Source organism: Haliaeetus albicilla, chromosome 12 (assembly GCF_947461875.1).
Source record: "Haliaeetus albicilla chromosome 12, bHalAlb1.1, whole genome shotgun sequence".
Taxonomy (NCBI): Eukaryota; Metazoa; Chordata; class Aves; order Accipitriformes; family Accipitridae; genus Haliaeetus; species Haliaeetus albicilla.
The window spans coordinates 36,562,935-36,581,637 of record NC_091494.1 but is presented as its reverse complement, the minus strand read 5'-3'; the positions used below and the strand labels follow the sequence as shown (position 1 = coordinate 36,581,637).

The 18,703-nt window shown below is 47.4% G+C and overlaps 1 long non-coding RNA gene across 2 annotated transcripts; it reads left to right on the top strand.

Moving 5' to 3' along the window:
- The first annotated feature begins 1,297 nt into the window (after nucleotides 1-1,297).
- On the top strand, nucleotides 1,298-7,798 carry LOC138688179 (uncharacterized). Of its 2 annotated transcripts, none has more exons than XR_011327234.1 (3): nucleotides 1,298-2,087; nucleotides 5,938-6,223; nucleotides 7,000-7,798. It is a non-coding gene; the product is annotated as an uncharacterized lncRNA (long non-coding RNA). The 2 variants fall into 2 exon arrangements; XR_011327235.1 differs by lacking the exon at nucleotides 1,298-2,087 and adding an exon at nucleotides 3,272-3,685.
- The last annotated feature ends 10,905 nt before the right edge of the window (nucleotides 7,799-18,703 follow it).

Sequence of the window (18,703 nt, the reverse complement as noted above, 5' to 3'; positions counted from 1 at the left end):
AACTTAATAGATTCTCAAAATGTGAATGTGAGTGGGAGGAGAAGGAATTCAGAGGCTGACAAAACAACTCAGCTTTTCCAGGGCTGTTTTGAAGTTGCATCCCTTACTCTTTTCCATCTGTTCGGCAAATAGCGTTCCTTGCTGATGGACATTGTCAAGGGGAAGAGAAACTTACTTCTTTAATGTGTAAGTCTAACAAATGTCAGCTTATTTTCCATGGCAGTTCCAGTGGTACAAAAAGAAGATACACGCTAAGTGGATAGTCCTTTGGCTCATGATGATGAATTGTATGCCACAGAAGGAGTACAAGATTAAAATTATCCGAACTTTAGTATTCTGAAACTGGAATTTGAGACTGAAGATCAGTCTTTTCCCGTTTGATACGCTTGATTTTACAAAAGGTGTAAATTCCACACAGGCATACACCCCCAGTTTGGCGCGAGCAGAGTTTTGGTGGAAATAGCCTAGTGCTGTAAGGATGAGGGTGTTTTTCAACACCAGTGTGAGATCTTTGCTTTGGACAGAGGCTGTGAATAAATGGACGGGGTGGAGATGTGAGGCTGACAATGGTATCAATTTCTAATGCCATGACAACCAATTCAAAAGCAGTAAAGGAGCGAAGGTTTTTTTAGGCATTCATCTGTCTCTATTTAACTGGCTCCTTTTTATTGAGTTTGCCATCTGGTTTGTCTTTCCGCTAACGGTACATCAGTGGACAGAACCGCACTTAAAAGTGCATTGTTTGGTATCTAATTTTAAGTGGATGATTTTGCTTTTAAAGGGAATTAGAAAAAAAATAGAAAAAAATACTGCATCAGTTACTGGAAAATGGAGAATGTTACCTCTGTGTATTATTTCTATTTGTGTGCCTAGACTTTAAGACTTACTACAATTTTACTATTTACAATACAATAATAATACCTAAACTGCCTAGGAAGTTGAGCAACTCAGTGGAGACTATTTTTTGTGTTCTGTAATATTTCTATTCCTGTGCTTTAAACTGAGATCATTTGTCTTAAAGGTCATCAAGCTTATCCTCTTCCCATGCCGATTTGTTCACTCCCACTGTAACCAGCTCTGCGTGTGAAGGGCAGTGGTTTGCAGCAAGGAAGAATCTCTGGGAAGAAGGTGGTTTTTTGCAGCACCTTTTAATACAAAGATTTGAGTAAGCAGGGTTTGTTTATGGTGCTTTGCAAGGAGACAATCTGTAGAGAGAGCTTCTAGTCTTCTCAGAGAATGCGAATGTGAAGATTTTGAATGTTTTCTCCCACTTAGAGAAATTAAAGATGTGTGCTTTCTGTTCAGTCTACTTCACCCATTTATTTATCTTTTGCTGAAGTTTGGTGCTGAATTTGTTAGATCAAACATTGACATTGCAACATTCTGTTCTAAATGAGTGCCAAGTCACTCTCTGGTTTAATTTGCACGCACCCAGTATTCTGCTCTTGAGCCGTGCTGTCAGGTAAGCGCGTTTGCTTTGATACAGAGGACGCAAAAAGTAGTGAAGGGGGAAGAGGAAGCATTTGCTCAGTTGTGCAAGTGCTGTTGTATTTTCTCTTGTGAACATGCAATTTACTTCCTTAAAATTGCCAGTGTAAGTTAAACCTCGGAAGACATCTTTAATTTACAGTGAAGAAAAGGGTAAAACCCCAAGTACGCGTCCCCCTCGATGCTGCTTAGTGCACCCTGTCTCTTCACTCAAAGTCCCCACCCAAGCCCAAGTTAAAAGCACTTTCATCTGTCAGGCTCACTCAATTCAGCGCAAGTCGGTGACTTTTGAAAATCGTAATCTGAGACCTGTGAAGTTGAGCTCAGAGGCATCTTGGCATGGCAGGGGAGAGAGGATTCACTAGACAGCTACGGTCTGTGCTGCATTTGTTTTGTGGGTAGACGACAGACCTTACTCCTGATCAGAGGTCTGGTAGCGGTCACCAAAAGTAAATTGATCTGATTATTTCTGCAAAGGAAAGCCAGCTCACAGGTGGAGTTGACAGTACATAGTGCTTCGTTACTGCCTCCTGTTCTCAAAGGTCCCTGCTGCAGATGTGAATCCAGAGGGCACGGGCTGGCCTGGCACTGGGGTCTCGGTGAGTACAAGTTTGGGAGTTCTTTTAACTTCAACTAGGCTATCGTAATTTATACAGATTGAGGGCTGGGTGTAAGCCACAGAGAGATCCAACCCTCCCTCCTTATGATGCAAAATTAGAAAACTATTAAACATTGCTTGTACAGTCTTCTGCTACAGACAACCGTGGCAGATGATTACCCAGCTACAGCACAGGCGCCTGCCCAGCTGTCTGCACCCTCTATTGCAACGTGCAAAACCCTGTTGGTAGCTAACAGCCCCGTTGCGTTTCTGAAATATCAAGTAACCAAACAACTAGTTGTTAAATCAGCTCTTTGGACCAGCATGGGATCAAAGCAGAGTTCATTTACTGATCTGATGCCCCAGACTGTTCTATTAATGTTTCAGGAATAAATACCTCAGAGTTTGTGTTGGTAGTTTTGGAGCAGATGAAGGAAACCGGTGGTTCAGCACTCTTTTTTATATCATCAGCAAGTTGATTTAAATTGAGTGTACAGAGTTGGCTGCATTCCTCTCATGAGCTGCATAAAAAGTTCACTAAATCGAAGTGCCAGAGCTGTAAAATCCTGCTGAAGGGATTGTTTCCAAAGATCAGCGAGAGGAACGGTTAAACTGTTACCGTGGCAGTGCGCGTAGGACTTTTGTCCTCTTGGCTTTATTTTAGTGACGGTAGTAAGGAGTTTTGCCTTACAGAAGGGAAAAAGCATTAAGACTCGGGAACATAAACCACATTCCCTTTGGCACTATGAGTTCTCTACCTCATAGACAAAATATGATCAGTGTGCGGGACGAATAGCAGGTGTAAAATATTTTTAGAAAAACCTTGGCATACAGTGCCGACATCCCTCAGCCCCCATCCTTTATTCTGTCAACTTTCATTTGTTAAAAACAATCTGTAGTATCGATGGCTGCAGTTTTGGTGGAACTTGCTTTAGTTTTCCTTCGGTAATTTAGCACTTCAGAGGCCTGAAATCAGAGATCCTCTCCTCTGAGAGCTGAGACACCATTACATTTAAACGGTCTGTCAGCTCCGTGCCCTCATGGAGCTCGTTGTGCTGCGTTCCCTTGTCCCCTTTGCTTCAAGATTACCCGTAGCATAAAACAAACGAGGACTCTGGGCATGTAGTGCCTTAATTATTGTTTAGCGCCCCTGTGAGCTTCTTTGAGAGGGTTATAGCAACAAGACAGGCTAACGCAATTAAAACCAGACCTGGAAACCCACCTTTTTCCCTTGGCAGAAGTTATTAATTCCCTGCGACACCCATAACCCCTTCCTTTGTCTTTTCTGCCTCTCCCGCAGCGTCCTCGGAAGGACCGGCTTGTGCGTTGCTGCCTTTGTTCGCTGCCTCTCGCTACTTGCTCTGCTGCACCGGGCTTTCATGCCGCTCTTCTTTTCACCCAGGCTCCACTTCTCTCTGACTTCATCTCTTAAATTGCTCGATGCCAGGGACTGCTTGTGTACCATGGGAGACCTCAGCACGTGAGGCTCTAGCCACCGCAAGGTACCCTCTCCCTCCACCCCTTGTAGGCTAAGGCTTACTTGACTTCACTTTATCTCTGAAGACGTGGTGTAAAGAACTACTGAATGTCAGAATACAGGTAAGGATTATATTAGATGCTCACAGTCTCCCGAAACTGGGTGAATTTGCTGCTTGGGCAGCCTCATCCAGTAATGCAACAGCCTGGGAGTTTTTAGTCACGTTGATGGAAATGAGAGGTGGCAGGTTAGTGAAGAACATGGTATAACAGATGACAACTCGGGCACCCCACGTTCCAGATCTGACTCTGGGCAAGTCACTGCCCTTTTCTGTGTTGGTTTCCTCCTCTGTCTCCATTGAAATTCACTGTTAGCAAGTGTCAGACGTTAGCTGGCTATTGCTGTCTTTTCGCTGTCAATAATGAGCTTCATCTGATTTCTGTATGCCACGGGAACATCATCTGAGGTTGACTTACCGTTCTCTCCTTTTATTGCCTTTAGTATCTGTGGCCTTTGAGAGTCTCCTCCGTTGTACAGTTCACTTAACGTGTATCAGATGACCTTTACGTTTTGAAATAAGGCATGCATATAAAAGTGAAGCACTTGATTCTCATTGTCCATGGTATATAGAGTCTGATTCATCCACCGTCGGAGCAGAAGGCCTCCGGAGCAGCGAGATCTCACATACTGACTATTGTGATTCTCTAAAAGAATTTCTGTGGGTGTTTCTATAGATATGGAAGTATATATTCCTCCAGTACAAATCATGTGAAAATTTTACACCAGCCTACTCACCGAAGTTACTGCTGGTCAAAATTAGACTTGCATACAGATTTTACAAACTAAAACAAATTCCCCTTTGATTTTCATTAGACCATGAGGTTAAGCATCCCATGTGCCAGCACAGAGACACGGCTGCTGGGTTCTGCCACGGGCTGTGCTATGACCTGTCTGCCCAGTCTTCAACAGATTGCTTCAGCCTTGTCAAGAGTAGTTTCGGTGTTTTTAAGCCCATACTTGAGCCTTTAACTCCCTGCTGAGTCTCAGATGTCGTAGATAACGGCAACGTATTTTGGAAGCCAATGGGTTCTCGGTGTGTCTGTGTCTCAGGGTTAGTCAGGTACGTACAGCACCTCTGTTTGGCAATTTAGTGGGAAGAGTGCAGAATTCCTGACTACAGCTGAAACTGTTAGCACCTGGGGCAGTTACCTACTTTGCAGGTATTTGTGAATCTCATATTTATTAACTGCTTTGAGCCATAGATCGTATTTTACTTGAGAACAATTGGTATTTCATTTTTAAGTAACGCCTAATGATGTTCTCCATTTGTGCCTTCTAGACTGTTAGTGCTGTCCTTAAAGACTCATTTCAGTATTGCCAAACCAAAACACTCAAGAAACTGTGATTCAGGCCCCCAAGAATATTTTAGAAATTATGAGATAATCGTAAATAATAATCAACCTTGCACCATATTAATTTATCTTCTGGGTGTAGACTTAAATAGATTTCAGAATGTTCTAGCATTCCTCTACAAGTCCACTAAGAACTTGATTTTAGGTGAAAATTTAGATCCTTAGGAAATCACAGGTACCCTGGGACTGGCGCTTCGCAGGAAACAAAACATCTAAGGGATAGTGATGAACTCATAAATGTTGGCAATTAACCACAGCTGCTTAATGGAATCAGATTTCTAAGTGATACAGAAGGACTGAGACCTACCACTGCTCTCCTGTCTGGGTGGTTTGCATCACAGATTTGACAGTCTGGTGGCAACAACTGCAGGCCACCAACCCAAATTAACTTGTACAAACTGATAAAGGACAGAAACACTGGGTAAGAGATCAACCACTGCATCTCCGACCTCTCGCTCCTGACCTTCAAGGAAGGTCTCCAAAACTGCTTCAGAAGACAAGCCGAGTACTAAAACTCCTGTCTCTAGGATATAAAAATCACAGAGATATTGATTGCATATTACATCATAATTTTTGCTACCACCAGCCATCCCTAGGCAATCATTATTCCTGTCTCTCTCGCCCTCTCTTTGTGCCATAAATGACATTATCAGCTGTCCTCTGGCTAGTATCTTCCCTTTGATCAACAGGAACCAATCATCCTTTCTCTCAAATTGCCTAATTCATTAATATAATGAAGTTTAACTCAGAACAATTATTCTCAACCTGTATTTAGCTCTAAGGTTATTGCTTCTATTTCAGACCTAAGGAAGCCTTATGTGCCTGAAAGCATGTGTAGTTTTTCCAAGTACGCCAGCTGACCTAATAAACGGTGTCCCCTCTCCCTGCCCTTGCCTCGCTTCCATCTCGCACCGTCCTCGCTACACCGCGTCTGCTCCGCCTCTGTGCATCTTCCTGCTCAGGTGAGTCTACGAAAGAAGGCACAGCCTTGATGAGCTACTACGGGAGGTCCTCTACGAGCCCCGTTAATAGGAGGGAAGCGTAGGCATCGCGTGGTGGAGCTGCTCGGTCTGTCAGCCGTCCGTCCCGCCTCGTCTCGGACTGCCTTGCCGTCCCTGAGGGTGCCATGTGGCAGGGGCTGGTGGGAGGTAAGCGAAGCTGCTGGGGACACTGGAGACCTGTGAGCAAGGCTGACTCGATGATCACCTCAGTAGCCGGCACGCGGTTGGGGGTGATGGACTTTCGGAGGTCAGTAAGGTTGTCTTTCCTTTTTTCCTGGTGTCTCTGTGGTTTTAAGAATTCCGTATTTGGAGCAGCTTACCTGCCCGAAGTCAGATACCAGGAGATCGGTTAAATTTAGAGTCTAGATCTCATCTTTATGAATCAGTCCTTTTTTCAATGTTCTGCTGTACAAACTCTCTTACCTTGTTTATTCTTTTAAATTCCTAGGTTTCCCCCTCCTGGTTTTTTTCTCTGTTTTCCTTCAATGTCCTCCTTTAGAATTGCTTTTCTTAGTTTCTTTCCCAAACCAAGCCATTCTCCCCATTCTGCTTGTCTGAGGTCTGTGCCTCACCATGTATAATTTGCAGTGTATTATCTGATGGAGACTGTAATCTCTTCAGGGCAGGGCTGTGTCCCTCTCCGGACTCACAGTTAGTTGCCTGTTTTTCTCTGCGAGGTTGAATAAGAAGGACAGAAATAGAAGAGTATGCAGACACTCCCAAATGAACTGTGTATTTTATGATCTATGTTCAAGAAACAAATGCAGGAACAATTGTTATTGGTAACACGGTTTACACCGTGTTACTGGAGCCTTGAGAAGAAGTAGATGCTTTAGGCAAAGCAGCTCCCTTAACAAAATATTTGCAGAACACGTTTATCTAAAAATATGCGTACTTATGGTAGAGAACAGTGTTCCTCTGCTGATCTATAGTTAATTGTCAATGGCAACACGGGACTCTTAAATCTTGTAAACAGTCCTGCTGTAGGAATGTCACGTACTTTATCCCTTTCCTCCTCTGCAGCATCCCAAAGCCCTGCCCAGGCTGATTTCCGTGGCCTCTGCTGCTGCTGTTGAGAGACTCCTGCTCACTCGGCTCTACCACCTCGCCCACTGAGGCTCAGAAAAGGAGGACAGATGAAGAGGAGGATGACCCTCTGCACCTACAGCAGAGGTAACGGCGCAGAGGGAAACGTTAACTATGCAGGACAGACTTTTGCCTTTAACAGTCACTGAAACTTTCCCTCTCTGTGTATGTGCTGTGGGTAATACGTGGCTAATAATGCATCTTAAAATGCATTTTGGTCCGAGATCTCCAATGAGTTTGGCTTTTTGATGCCTGCACAAATGCCTGATGAAATAAAAAAATGAGAGATATTTAAGCGGAGATGGGGATCATCTGTGAGACTGACTTTGAGATGACTCTCTCCAAAAGTCAGAGCAATTAGAGGTAGGATTTTGACTTTGCCTGTTTTCCAGAGAGATCTGAGGTCGTCCAGCCTGACCCTGCCGCCGGGGGCATTGCTGCGAGGTGGCAACTGGCCCGTTCCCTATCATGACATTTGCATTTGCTTGAACAAAAGGCTTATTCTGGCTGGGAGTGCTGTGGCCAGGTCTCACATTGTCCGGTTCCCAGTTGCTTTTTGGAAGGAGCTAGATGCACTCAAGTGCCCGGCTTTCAGTCAGTTCTGTGGGGCACTGTCATCTTGGATATTTTGATCTTTTGTCATATATAAAAAGATATCTGTATTATTTGCAAGCAGTTAGTCATCTGCCAGCCAGAATGGGGTTGTTTTCCTTAAGGTTGCTTAGGATCACATAACTCTTACAGGCAGAGGGGAAAATGTCCATAGATGTTGCGATTAGTCATGTAACTGCTGCAGTTGTCTTCATCCGGAGCCTTTTCTTTCGCTGTCCGATAGAGCTGCTGAACTCAAGGGCTGTATCTGATCTCCAGCCTTTCCCATAGTGACATTTATCTGGGCAGGCTGAAAGACAAAGGGGAACCCTGACCATATAACCTCTAGCCAGTTCTTTCTTTCTTTACTTGTTTTGGGTTTTTTTCATAACCACCTGATAAATCATAAATCATGCCGTGGAGAGCTGGGAATGAGAGGTTACAACCTGCTCGCCATGCTTGCCTGCTCCTGGCTTCCAGCGGTTCCAATTTCTCCGGGCCTCCGCTCCCCATCAGCATGAGGTATAACCCCATTTCTGTGCCTTGCAGACGTGCTGTGAGGTTTCCTTCTCACTTCAGAGCTCCGGGTGACCCTGGGGTACAATACCACTGCTGTCGTAAAGCACCTCCCAGTCATCAACAGGCTTTTATCGTTAGAAAAACCCCGTGTGGTATCACCGTCCCTGGCCTTGAGGTGGCCATGGAGCAGAGGAGGGATGGAGGAGCCGCCAGCCGTCCCCTGCGGAGCCAGGGACGAGGTGAGCCGTGGACTTTGGCACCATGAAGGTTGGCCTTAGTCTCCTGTGAAACGCACGATGCCTCTCACAGCACGGGAGAAGAGAAGGTACTATTTGCTTTCCATCCATTCAATATCCTGTGCTTGACCGGGATGTGCTTCAACTGGGGATAGCTGCTTTACAGGGATGTTTTCAAGGGAGCTGATGTGGAGTGGGTCTAAACGGTAGCGACTGTCGCTTAACGTAGACAGGGGTGCAAATCCTTTTTGCTGGAGATGACCCGGGCTGTGCGGTGCCCGCAGCGAAGGTGTTAATCGGTGTGCAACGCTCCGTGGCGTCCTAGCAGAACGGGGACAAGCCAGTTGAGACAAAAAGAAGGAAAATTGGAAATTGGTCGCTATTACTTGTAACTCTTTGAAGTCCTCTTAGAAGCAGTCCCCAAAAGACCACCAAACCCCGATGGATTTATCCTGACGGTCCCTCCACGGTGCCCTTGGCCCAGGGTGCGGGGTCTGTGCCCAGCACTTTGCTGCCGTGAGAGTTGTTTGCATTTAGGGAGGTCAGGTACTGGGAGGCCACTTGCAGAGCAAATGACTTAGCTGTGCAAGTTGTCCTCGTGAACTGGAAGAACCTGAAGGACTGGTGAAACGGGGACCCTGCAGCCAGCGCCTTCCAGGATTCATTTGGGGATTTTTCTTTTCCTCTGTCCTTCCAGAAACGGAGGAACATTTGCTGGGAGGTGCCTCTCAACGTGGCAATTGGCCCACGAGGCTGTGTTGAGGCATGGCTGGGTCTAGGATGCACTATAAATATATGTGACAAATGTAAACATTGACTTTTGCTGGGGTGGGATTGTGTCTGCCAAGAAGTGCCGGCAGGGCGGTCAGCGGCACTGGGTGCTACGGGTGGCAGAGCAGCGAGGGGGAACGCTTTGTTCCCTTGGGTTGTTGGGTTTTTTTAAAGCAATTATTTAAAATCATAACAGCTTCATGCATTAGAATTGCAGCTTTTCCGTTATCGTGTCGTGGTAACCACGTTTCAACAGGTGGGGGAAGAAACTGGAAGGGGGGAAATAAGGAAATGAAGAAAGAGGAAGGAGCTATCGAAGGGGAAATGCCTCCACCTCCTTCCCTCGTCTGCTGGGCTCCTTTCTTCGTTCCGTTTTCTTTTTAAGACGTAAAAGCAAACATAAAAATTAGGAAGGGCGTAGTCCCGAGACCCTGCTTGTGGCCGAAGGCAGGGTTCTCCTCCTGGCCCAGGGGACGGGGCACGGTGACAGAGCCGGGTGCCACGTCGGCGGCCAGCGTGCTCCTGCCTGTGGTTGCCAACAAAGGTGGCCATTGAGAGCCCGATGCGCCGCGCGTGTGCGCTCGCAGCAATCGTGCTGTGGGAACGGGGCTGAAACCACCAGCTTGATTTTTGCGCAGGCAGCTGATGAGCCACGTGAGCGTGCTCTCCTCTTCCTCCTCCTCCTCCTCCTCCTCCTCTTCCTCCTCCTCCTCCTCCTCCTCTTCCTCCTCCTCCTCCTCCTCCCCAGCAGAAGGTCTCCAGGGTGTCTGGGGAGCGGTGGCGGGTTGCAGGCTGTGGGGTTGTGCGAGAGCCGGCCGTGTTGAGCCGGGACGGAGGACTGGGCTGGGTGGAAATGGGCTCCCCCAGGTGAATGACCAACACCCACCCAAGCAGCCACAAAGCAAACAAATGTGCTTTTCCCCAGCCCATTGACTTTTTCTGTCAGCTGAGGATGCAAGAGCAGAGCAAGGGAAAAATGTAGCTTTTTATTTCCCTCCCTTGCTCTTGCTAGCTCCAGCCATCCCCTACGTGCAGCTCCAGAAGGAATGAATAAAATGATTTTCTTCAAGGCAGCTTCTGCTCCAGAGCATAAAGTTACTCAGCGTTTGCAGGACCAGGTCATCGTAGATATTTTTATTCTGTGTCTATTTTGCTCTGTCTCCGACTGATGTATTATGGATGCTTCCAATTAACAGTGCACGAACGTAAACAATGCTTTACTCGTACATTACAAATCAAAAGAGATTTTTCTGGGGGTTTTTTTGTTATGTATGCAAAAACATATTCGTGTTCAGATTTTCTTTATGCAAAAATGAAAGCACCTGAACTCCAGGCCAGGGAAGGTTTGGTGAGCAGAGTGTAGGAGCCTGGCTACACCACATTATGTAAACAAACTGGTGTTTTTGAAAGCAGACCTAGAGGAGTTTGCAAATGCATTTATTTAAGCAAGCAACCCATCTGCTCCTACCAATAATGGATTCACAGACCAATTGTATATTTGCTCAGCTTACAGGCCAATGAGTTTTGCATATGTTACATGATTTGCGCAAATCGACAGGTAACGTAGACACACATGCTCACATCTGGAACGCAGGAGCCATGAAGACAGGGATTTGAATAGTGACCTAATTAGCACCTAGCAGTGTCTGGATCTTCAGGGCAAAAATATAACTTTTTTTTTTTTTTTCATGAACTGTTAGATTTTGTAAGGCAGACTGTAGCGATGCCCATTTCACAGGGCAGCATGACTTCTGCAGGATGCAGCTACCACAAGAACGAGGCTTGGAGCTGCTTCACTTACCTGGCTGGCCAAGAAGAAAAACTCCAAATTACATATGAATGTAGCACAGCTGGGTGGGGGATCTGCCCCCACTCACAGCATTACCAAGTACATGGAGATGCATTTTAATTCTAGCTATGGAAGTAGGGAAAAGAAAGCTTTATCCAGAAAAGGAAAACTAGTTCTTTATATGAGAAACATGGAATATAAGCCAAACTCCAAAAGTCCTACCTAGAAACATCCTTCTGAGCCTTTCAGCCTGTCGAGGGTCCCTGTTTCTATTTAGTGTCCATCTCCCAGCCTCCTGCAGTGGCACCTGAGGCTCTAGAAACCTCCCTTCTTGCCAGAAACATTTCTAGAAACAGCACTTTTTTCATCACGCTTGGGAATGCTCACAGAACGCAATCTCAAATGGTCGTGAGCACTTGCCCTGGAGCTTGATTTAAGGAGCAGTGCTCGCCCAGCAAAATCCAGGAGCTGTTTCTGTGATATGCTCCCTTGAGCAGACTGGTGAGAAAAGTGGAGGCCAGGAACTTAAATTTTATGACCTTGTAATGCCCAGAGGCTCAAACCCGTGACAAAAGTCTCACTGGTCAAGGCAATTACTAAAAAAAGGAGAAAGGGAAAAAAATTCCAACCCTGTCCTCTCTCCAGATTACCAACTAAACAACCTGGGAGCTGCAATAATTCTGCAAAAGATGCTCTCAGGAGTGTTTTTTACAGTGAAAGTAGTCATAAATAATAATAAAAAAATGCATATGTGTGTATTTTACAAAGCAAGGAAAAAATTTCTTCCTCTTCAAGCCCGTAGTCTGTGAATAATTTGTGAACAAGAGAAGCAGCTCCATCTATCTTACACTATATTTGTTACAAATCATTTGCTCATGTGTAAATCTTCCTGCCAGGGTAGGAGCAGCAAATCCTCCTTCAATTTTTGTCTGCTGAAAAACTTCTATAGCTAAACATGAAAAATGGAATCAATAAGTAACAGGTGTAGAAGTGCATCTCAGGATGAATATATTGCTGGAGCCTGTGACGGAGCGGCTGGGTGACAGTCTTTGTGAGGCAGCTGGTGGCTGCGGGGCAGGATTTCTGGCTGGCACACATTGCTGAGCCACAAGGGCTAATAATTTTGCAGGAAACCAAAAGCCAAACCAAAAAGACCATCTCCAAAACCTGCTTGCCTCCCAGCACACCTATGGTGAGCAGGCAAACAGCCACTACCTGAGTGAAATGCATCAGAGCATCCCATCTTGGAGAAAACTTTTTTAGAGCTCACAGAAAGTCCCTCGGTGGCAACGCTGCTCCTCCTGACCCTCCTGTGAGTCTTGTCACGGTTGATAGATCTCCGAAAGCTCCTGCTTTGGAGATTCTGTGACTAAGTGAGACCTTAAACTTCCAGTCACGAATAAAAGTGAGAAAAAGCGTATATGTTTAATGCTGGTGGTGGCAAAGGAAAGCGTAAATCTGTGATGGCTGAAAGGCTCTGCCAGCTGAAGGCAAATTAAAAGAACGACCAAACCACCCAAGAATTTATTTCTTTATAAGAAATAACAAGATTTTAACGCCAAGTTTGTGATACTGGGAGATGTGACTCACGATCCCTAAATGCTTTGGGTTGCCAGCGCGCTTAGATACTTCTTTAGATATTTCGAAAGCCCAACACGTAACAATTGCAGAAAGGTGGTTCAGCCCTTCCAGCCTCTACGACCGGGATGGAGGATGCTCTGCCGGGCCGTAGCACCAAGGGACCACTCGCTCCGTCCTGTCACCCGTCTCTTGGGACAGTAAGCTCTCCGCAGGTGAGTTGCAGCTCTCCCTCGGTGTTTGCAGAGTGTGGCCCCCTTCCAGGCAGCTCCATAATACAAACACGGTAAATAATCTGAAGCACAGACACGAGCTGGACAGTCGAGGAGAAAAACGCCCACCCCATCCTGCTCTTGGTATTTTCAGGGGAAAAGCACCATCGGAGACCCAACAGAGAAGGAGATTTTGGTGTAAGTCCTGCTTATCACACCTGGTGGATGAGTAGATCTGAGAAAGCCATTAACTTTTTCCTTTTAATCTGTGTTTATTCTCTGCTGACTCGGTGCGAGCCTGCTGCGTCTATATACAGCCCTTCCAGCCCTGCGGCTCCGGTCGCACGTGCTTGTGAATGGCTGCTCCTTCACCGAAACGCCAAACCGACTGATAAAAGTAGCAATTTGTTATGTCAGACATGAAATACTCTTGCCCATCTCTTGATTAGATGACTTTTGGAGCTAGCTAGCGCAGTAAAAATTGTGAATTGCAAATATTATAATCAAATATACAATTTGGGTTTCATCCCGAGTTAATTACCTGAGTAGTATACATCTGTTAGCTACAATAAATTACAGCAGAAATGGAGAATTTGATTGCAATATTCACTTTTTGGATGATCTGCAGGTCAAGTATTATTCACTGAAGAGATTCATGAATAATTTTGAATAACTGGACCAATATATTTAGAAACTGTGCAATCTGCAAACAGGGAGAGAAAAAGCCTCAAATAAATTATATATTGTGTCTTTTTCCTGCAGCTCTGGAAATGGATTTGATTGCCTTATCACGCTCCCTACTATATCGGTTTTTTTTCCCCCGGTATAAACCTAAAATCTCCCCTGCTATGTCACTAACCCGACAAGGATGAAAGCAGTCAAACGAAACCCAACCACCCAGCTCGGAGCGGTGGGTCGCTTTCCACTTCGAAAATCTCAGTTAGACAGCCAAGCGTTTGTGAAACAGTTCAGTTAATCAGGGCGAGGCAAATGGAACCACAACCGGAGGATGCTTCACTTGAAGGAGTTCAGACTGAACCCGGCGGCTGCCGAGCGCCGGGTCCCCAATCCGCGATGCCACACGCCATCTCGTGTCAGGCGCTGGGAGTAGCTGGACGCTCCTGCCCCCATTTTCCAGCCATGTGACGTCATTTCAGGGATGAGGGATGAAGGTTGGTGGTGGTTTGGGGTTTTTTTCTCTTTGCACCCCAAATCTTGCAAAAATAGGAAGGTGCGACCGTGGGAGGGAGACCTTGGGTCCTCCGTGCTGGGGCTATGGTGCGTGCAGTAAGTGTGTGTGTGTGACTAATTGGGTCGTGGTGCGTGGGTTTGGCTCGTGTAATTAAATTTTATGTTGGACGTTGCTGGATGGAGAACCTGACCCTGCCTGTTTATACGGTGAGGACGGTGAGACCTCCTCTGCCCCACAGCTGTCTCTAGACCATCCCGGTTGCACCGTGCTTTCTGTCCAGGGATGGAGCGACTTGGCCAAGGCCAACCTTGGAGTCGTTTCCAGATGGAGCTTTGTGATTTCCAGCATCTTCCCCAAGCGCCATAGATGCAGCAATTGCAGGACACTTCCTAAAAAGACTGGGGGCTCTAGAGGTGGAAGGGTTTGTGACTGTGACCGTTGTCCCTCCTGCAGCATGGTGTGCTTGTGGGGAAGCAGATGGACGTTAAGGTTCCTGTTTCAGCAAGATTTGACTTTACGGGACTGGGATCTGGCTGAGATTTATCTGGTGATCTTAGAAGCAAGTCTCTAGTAGCAAGTAGTGTTTTCTTAGCCAGGCAGTAACCAACCCAGTCTGAGCATGATGTGCAAGTGCTGCTGGGTTTTTAAGATGTCCGTAGGCTTTTGTGCTTGTTAATGGGAATGTTGCAAGTTGTCAAGCTGCTGGTGCTATTTTGAGAGATGCGATGTACAGGATCTGCCCGGGGGCTGCCTGCACACCAGAAGCAGGCTGGACCATCCGCCCTGGTCAGATCCATGTGTGGATCATCCAGGTCTTAAATGGGAAGAGCTTGTTTGAAGTTATCATAGGAATTCACAGCTAGGACTCACTTTCCCCCACCATGTATATTAATCAATATTGAATTTCATCTGCTATTTTATCATGCTGTCACTTGGTATTACGATGCCCTTCTACAGCTCCTCACAGTCAGCTTGCGTTTTTGCAGCCCTAAATAACTTGATCTCAACAGCAACCTTTGTAACCCACCTCTCCCATCCCTCTTCCAGACCATCGAGCAGCCCAGGCCCTTGCACAGGTCCCCTGGGACGCTGCCGATGACTTCCCTTCATTGTGAAAACTGCCCTTTCGGTCTCACCCTTCCTTTTCGGTGTTTCAACCAGTTGTTGGCTTGAGAGACTGCCTTACCTCTCCCTGCAGGACGTCCTTAAAAGCCTTGGGTGAGGAAGTTGCTCTCAAGCCTTGATCCAAGTCTATCAGCTGGACCATCTCTGTCCTTGTGACTGCTTCAAAGAAAGTTAAGTGTTACGGAGTATCACTTCCCTCTGTTGAAGTCCACAGCCTCTTCCTCTTTACATCATATTTATCATTCAGCTGTGAGTTTTATCTCCATTACAGTTTCTACCAGACTTGCTGAGTTTTCATACCCAGCTCCAGGGAACTCTTTTCTAAAATTAGCCCCATGTTTGCCACCTTCCATGCTCTGGTCCTGCTGCAGACTGAAGCAAAGGTTATCCACTGCAGTTAATGGTTAAGCAATTTTTTATGTGAGTACTTTTACCCTTGGGTGAATACCATCTGATCCTGGAGGTTTATTACTGTTGGTTTTCTATTTATTTCAAGCAGTAGAGGAAGTCATGTCCTTTAAACATGTTACAATAACCCCCTTGGTTTGGGTGTGTTGGGAATGGAGCGAAGGAGGAAGAGAAGGCACAAACCCCTTTATGGGTAATTCCTTTTTATGCCAGTTAATCCAGTCCGACTACCATGTTGTTATGCCAGTTTAAGGTGAAAAAATGCTCCCCCTGCTCCCTCTAGATGAATCTTTTCCTCTTTCTCTTTTCTCCAGCTTTCTCCTTTCCTCACGCATTTCTAGCCATCGCTGGGACAAATGAGAGGGGGTAGGAATTGCCAGGTGGGGCAAGACCCATGGCCCTTTCCCTCCTGTAAGCACCAGTGTCTCGTGCCCCAGGGGATCGTACAAGATGCCCCGGAGTGGGGTCTGGAAGAGGCTTGTCCCCTCCCCAAACTGGCCGTAATTCACATCCGTTGGGTTTTGCTCTCATTGCCGTTGTGAGAGCTGCTGCGACCACGGGCTTCTGCAGCACGTGCAGGTCCGTGTCCACCAGTAAGCCTGAGGTTTGGAGGAGACCCTCCAAACTGTGCCGGCTGGGCTCACAGTTCAGGGTGGGCTGGGTAAGCACCCAGCGCAAGCTGGTACCGCGGAGGGTTGGCTCTGAAGAAAGGTGGTGATAGGGATGTGCACAGAGGAAAACACCGAAATCAGAGAGTTTCCTGACTTTGAAACCTGAACCACATAGCAGCCTTTGGAAGACTTCCCATTCACTTTCTAAACTCTCAGGCCTGAATGTCATATCATTTGCCGAACCATAAATAGCTGTGAATTAAACAGGCTGCGCCGCCTTTTTGGCTAATAGATATGTCCGCTAGTGCTGCAGTGTTATCTTCATATCCCACTGGTGTTTGCATTGTAGATCAGGAGCTCAAGCAGACCTTTTTTTTTTTCCCTCAAGATTTAAAGAGCTGGCAGAACATTTATTCAGTTGTGCAACCTCCATTCAGAGTATTTCTCAGATCCTGGACATGGGGCTCATTTCTTGTCCTTTGACAGCCACTGTAAATCAATAAGGCGGTTGGAGGTCACTTGTAGTCAATCAGTAACCAGTGCTGGTGAAGGGGAAAACACTAAATATTTGGTATAAAAACACAGGCTTTAAACTCGCAGTTCTCGCTCAGGGTGACATTTTCGCAGCCGTGCCTTCGGAAACCTGGCTCCATCCAGCCTCGGTGTATACACCCAGCCTGGCCATGATCTTTTCCTGGTAAATATCTACGCAGAAGAATTTCACAGCACGTGCACATGGCACAAATTACAGCAAAGCAGGGCGCAAGGTGCTTCAGGTGGAGGAAGTGGGTCTTGTGGTGCAAGGTGTTCATTTGGTGCCAGCTGAATTACTCCTCCTTTTCGCGGGAAGTCATTAGCTGCTGGCTGAAGCCGTGCATGACTTTCGTCACAGCCGCCTCCCTCAGGAACCCAGACCCGTGGCCAGGCAGTAATTCTCGCAGGGGTCCCTAATTCCCTTTGCAACAACTGGGAACTAAGCTCTTAAATACCTTTGCTGTCTGAATCATATTCCAATGGTGTCATCATCTCTGTTTGCTCCTAGTTCTGGAGCTGGTTGCCTGTAAAAACTTCTGCCTGACCTCATCTCGAGCCCCTGCAATGAGAACACACTCAATTTCCTCTTTCCTTTGACCTCAGCTGCTCTGGGCTTTGTGGTGATGCGGGATGCTATCTCTGAGTAATCATCCAGCCATCTCTCCGTGCGTGCTACCACGAGGCCCTCGTGCCCTGCACCGCCGGCTGTATAATGCATCAGGCCCCGTACGTAATCTGGACGTGCTCTAGCAGTCTCCTGCGCAGAAGCTGCACGCCATCGCTTTTTTGCTGGTATTTTGTCCCCCTGTTAATATAGCCGGGCCGCACAGACGGTTTGCACGATAACCCGTGACTCATTTTCCGATCCATCTGCTAGATGGTTTCCATTGAGCTCTAGCTGCAGGGCTTGCAGATTCATGTGTTGCACATTTCATCTTCGCTCCAGACCGGGAGGTGGCCATGCCGTGCTGGGACCAGCGGCTCTGCGCTTTCCTCCTGCCTCCCCGATCCATCCCTGAGCCCCGGGGATGTCCTGCAGGTCTCCCACCCCGCTAACGTGGCTCTGCTCCCTTGCTGCTTCCCAGGCCAGTGTCTGCAGAAAACGCTGCTTCTCTGGTGTCCGCACGTGGAGGAGAGTTTTGACAGCGGCCGCTGGCCGTGGCCATGCAGCTTTGGAGGTGGCATCCTTCCTCCAGCTCTTCCCTGGAGCCTCAAACAGGCGCTCGTGCTCCTTCCCAGCCCACTGCCATGCAAGGAGAGGAGTCAAGCAGGCTTTTCCCTTTCTCTCTCTTTCTCCTTTCATATGCTTAATACAAACTTTAAATACCGGCGTGTCCTTCCAGCTTTCTGACAACCTAGAGAGATGCACCCCAGAGAGCAGGACGGAAAACTGAGGGCATGAGCAACACAAAAGGGATTTTCTGCTCAGGAGCCGCATGCAAGTACCTATTAGCCCTGCAAAGGCTTTAACGACATCCTTCAGCGCCTGGCCCTGTGCGTAGGCTTTCCTCAGGCTGGCTGACTGGTCAGACTTGAATTTTAGGCTTCTTAAGGGTTTAATGAGAGGCTGAACTAAAATACTAGCTTTGAGTGGAGAGCTAAATTCTTCAAGGTCAGAAGGTGGAGAGGCTCGGGGTTAGGGTCAGTCCCATGCCACGGGGAGGTGCGGTGCTCTCGGGATGGCCAGGGATGGTTTTTCCCCCTCGGCGAGCAGGCGAGGGGACGCCCATGGCGCTGCTCCTTCTGCCTCGGGACGGACGTGGTGTTTCAGCGCAGCAGAGCGCAGCCCCCTGCGCCCCCGGGGGTCTCCCAGTGGGGCTGGTCACGTCCAATATTTGTTTTCTCGGGGCGACCTGTCACTGTGGGGCTGCTTGCTGGCACCGAGCTGGTCCCGGCTGGCGTGCCTGCGTGGCACCACGGGAGCCGAACGGATCAACCCGATCCGTAGCAGAGTAGGGAGCGCGTCCCCATGTGGGACCGGTGAGGGACGGCAGCTGGGTTTGATGCTCGTCCTCGTGTCGAGGGTGCGTCTACCCGGCACGGAGCCGTCCCGCACACACCGCGGGGCTTGGAAG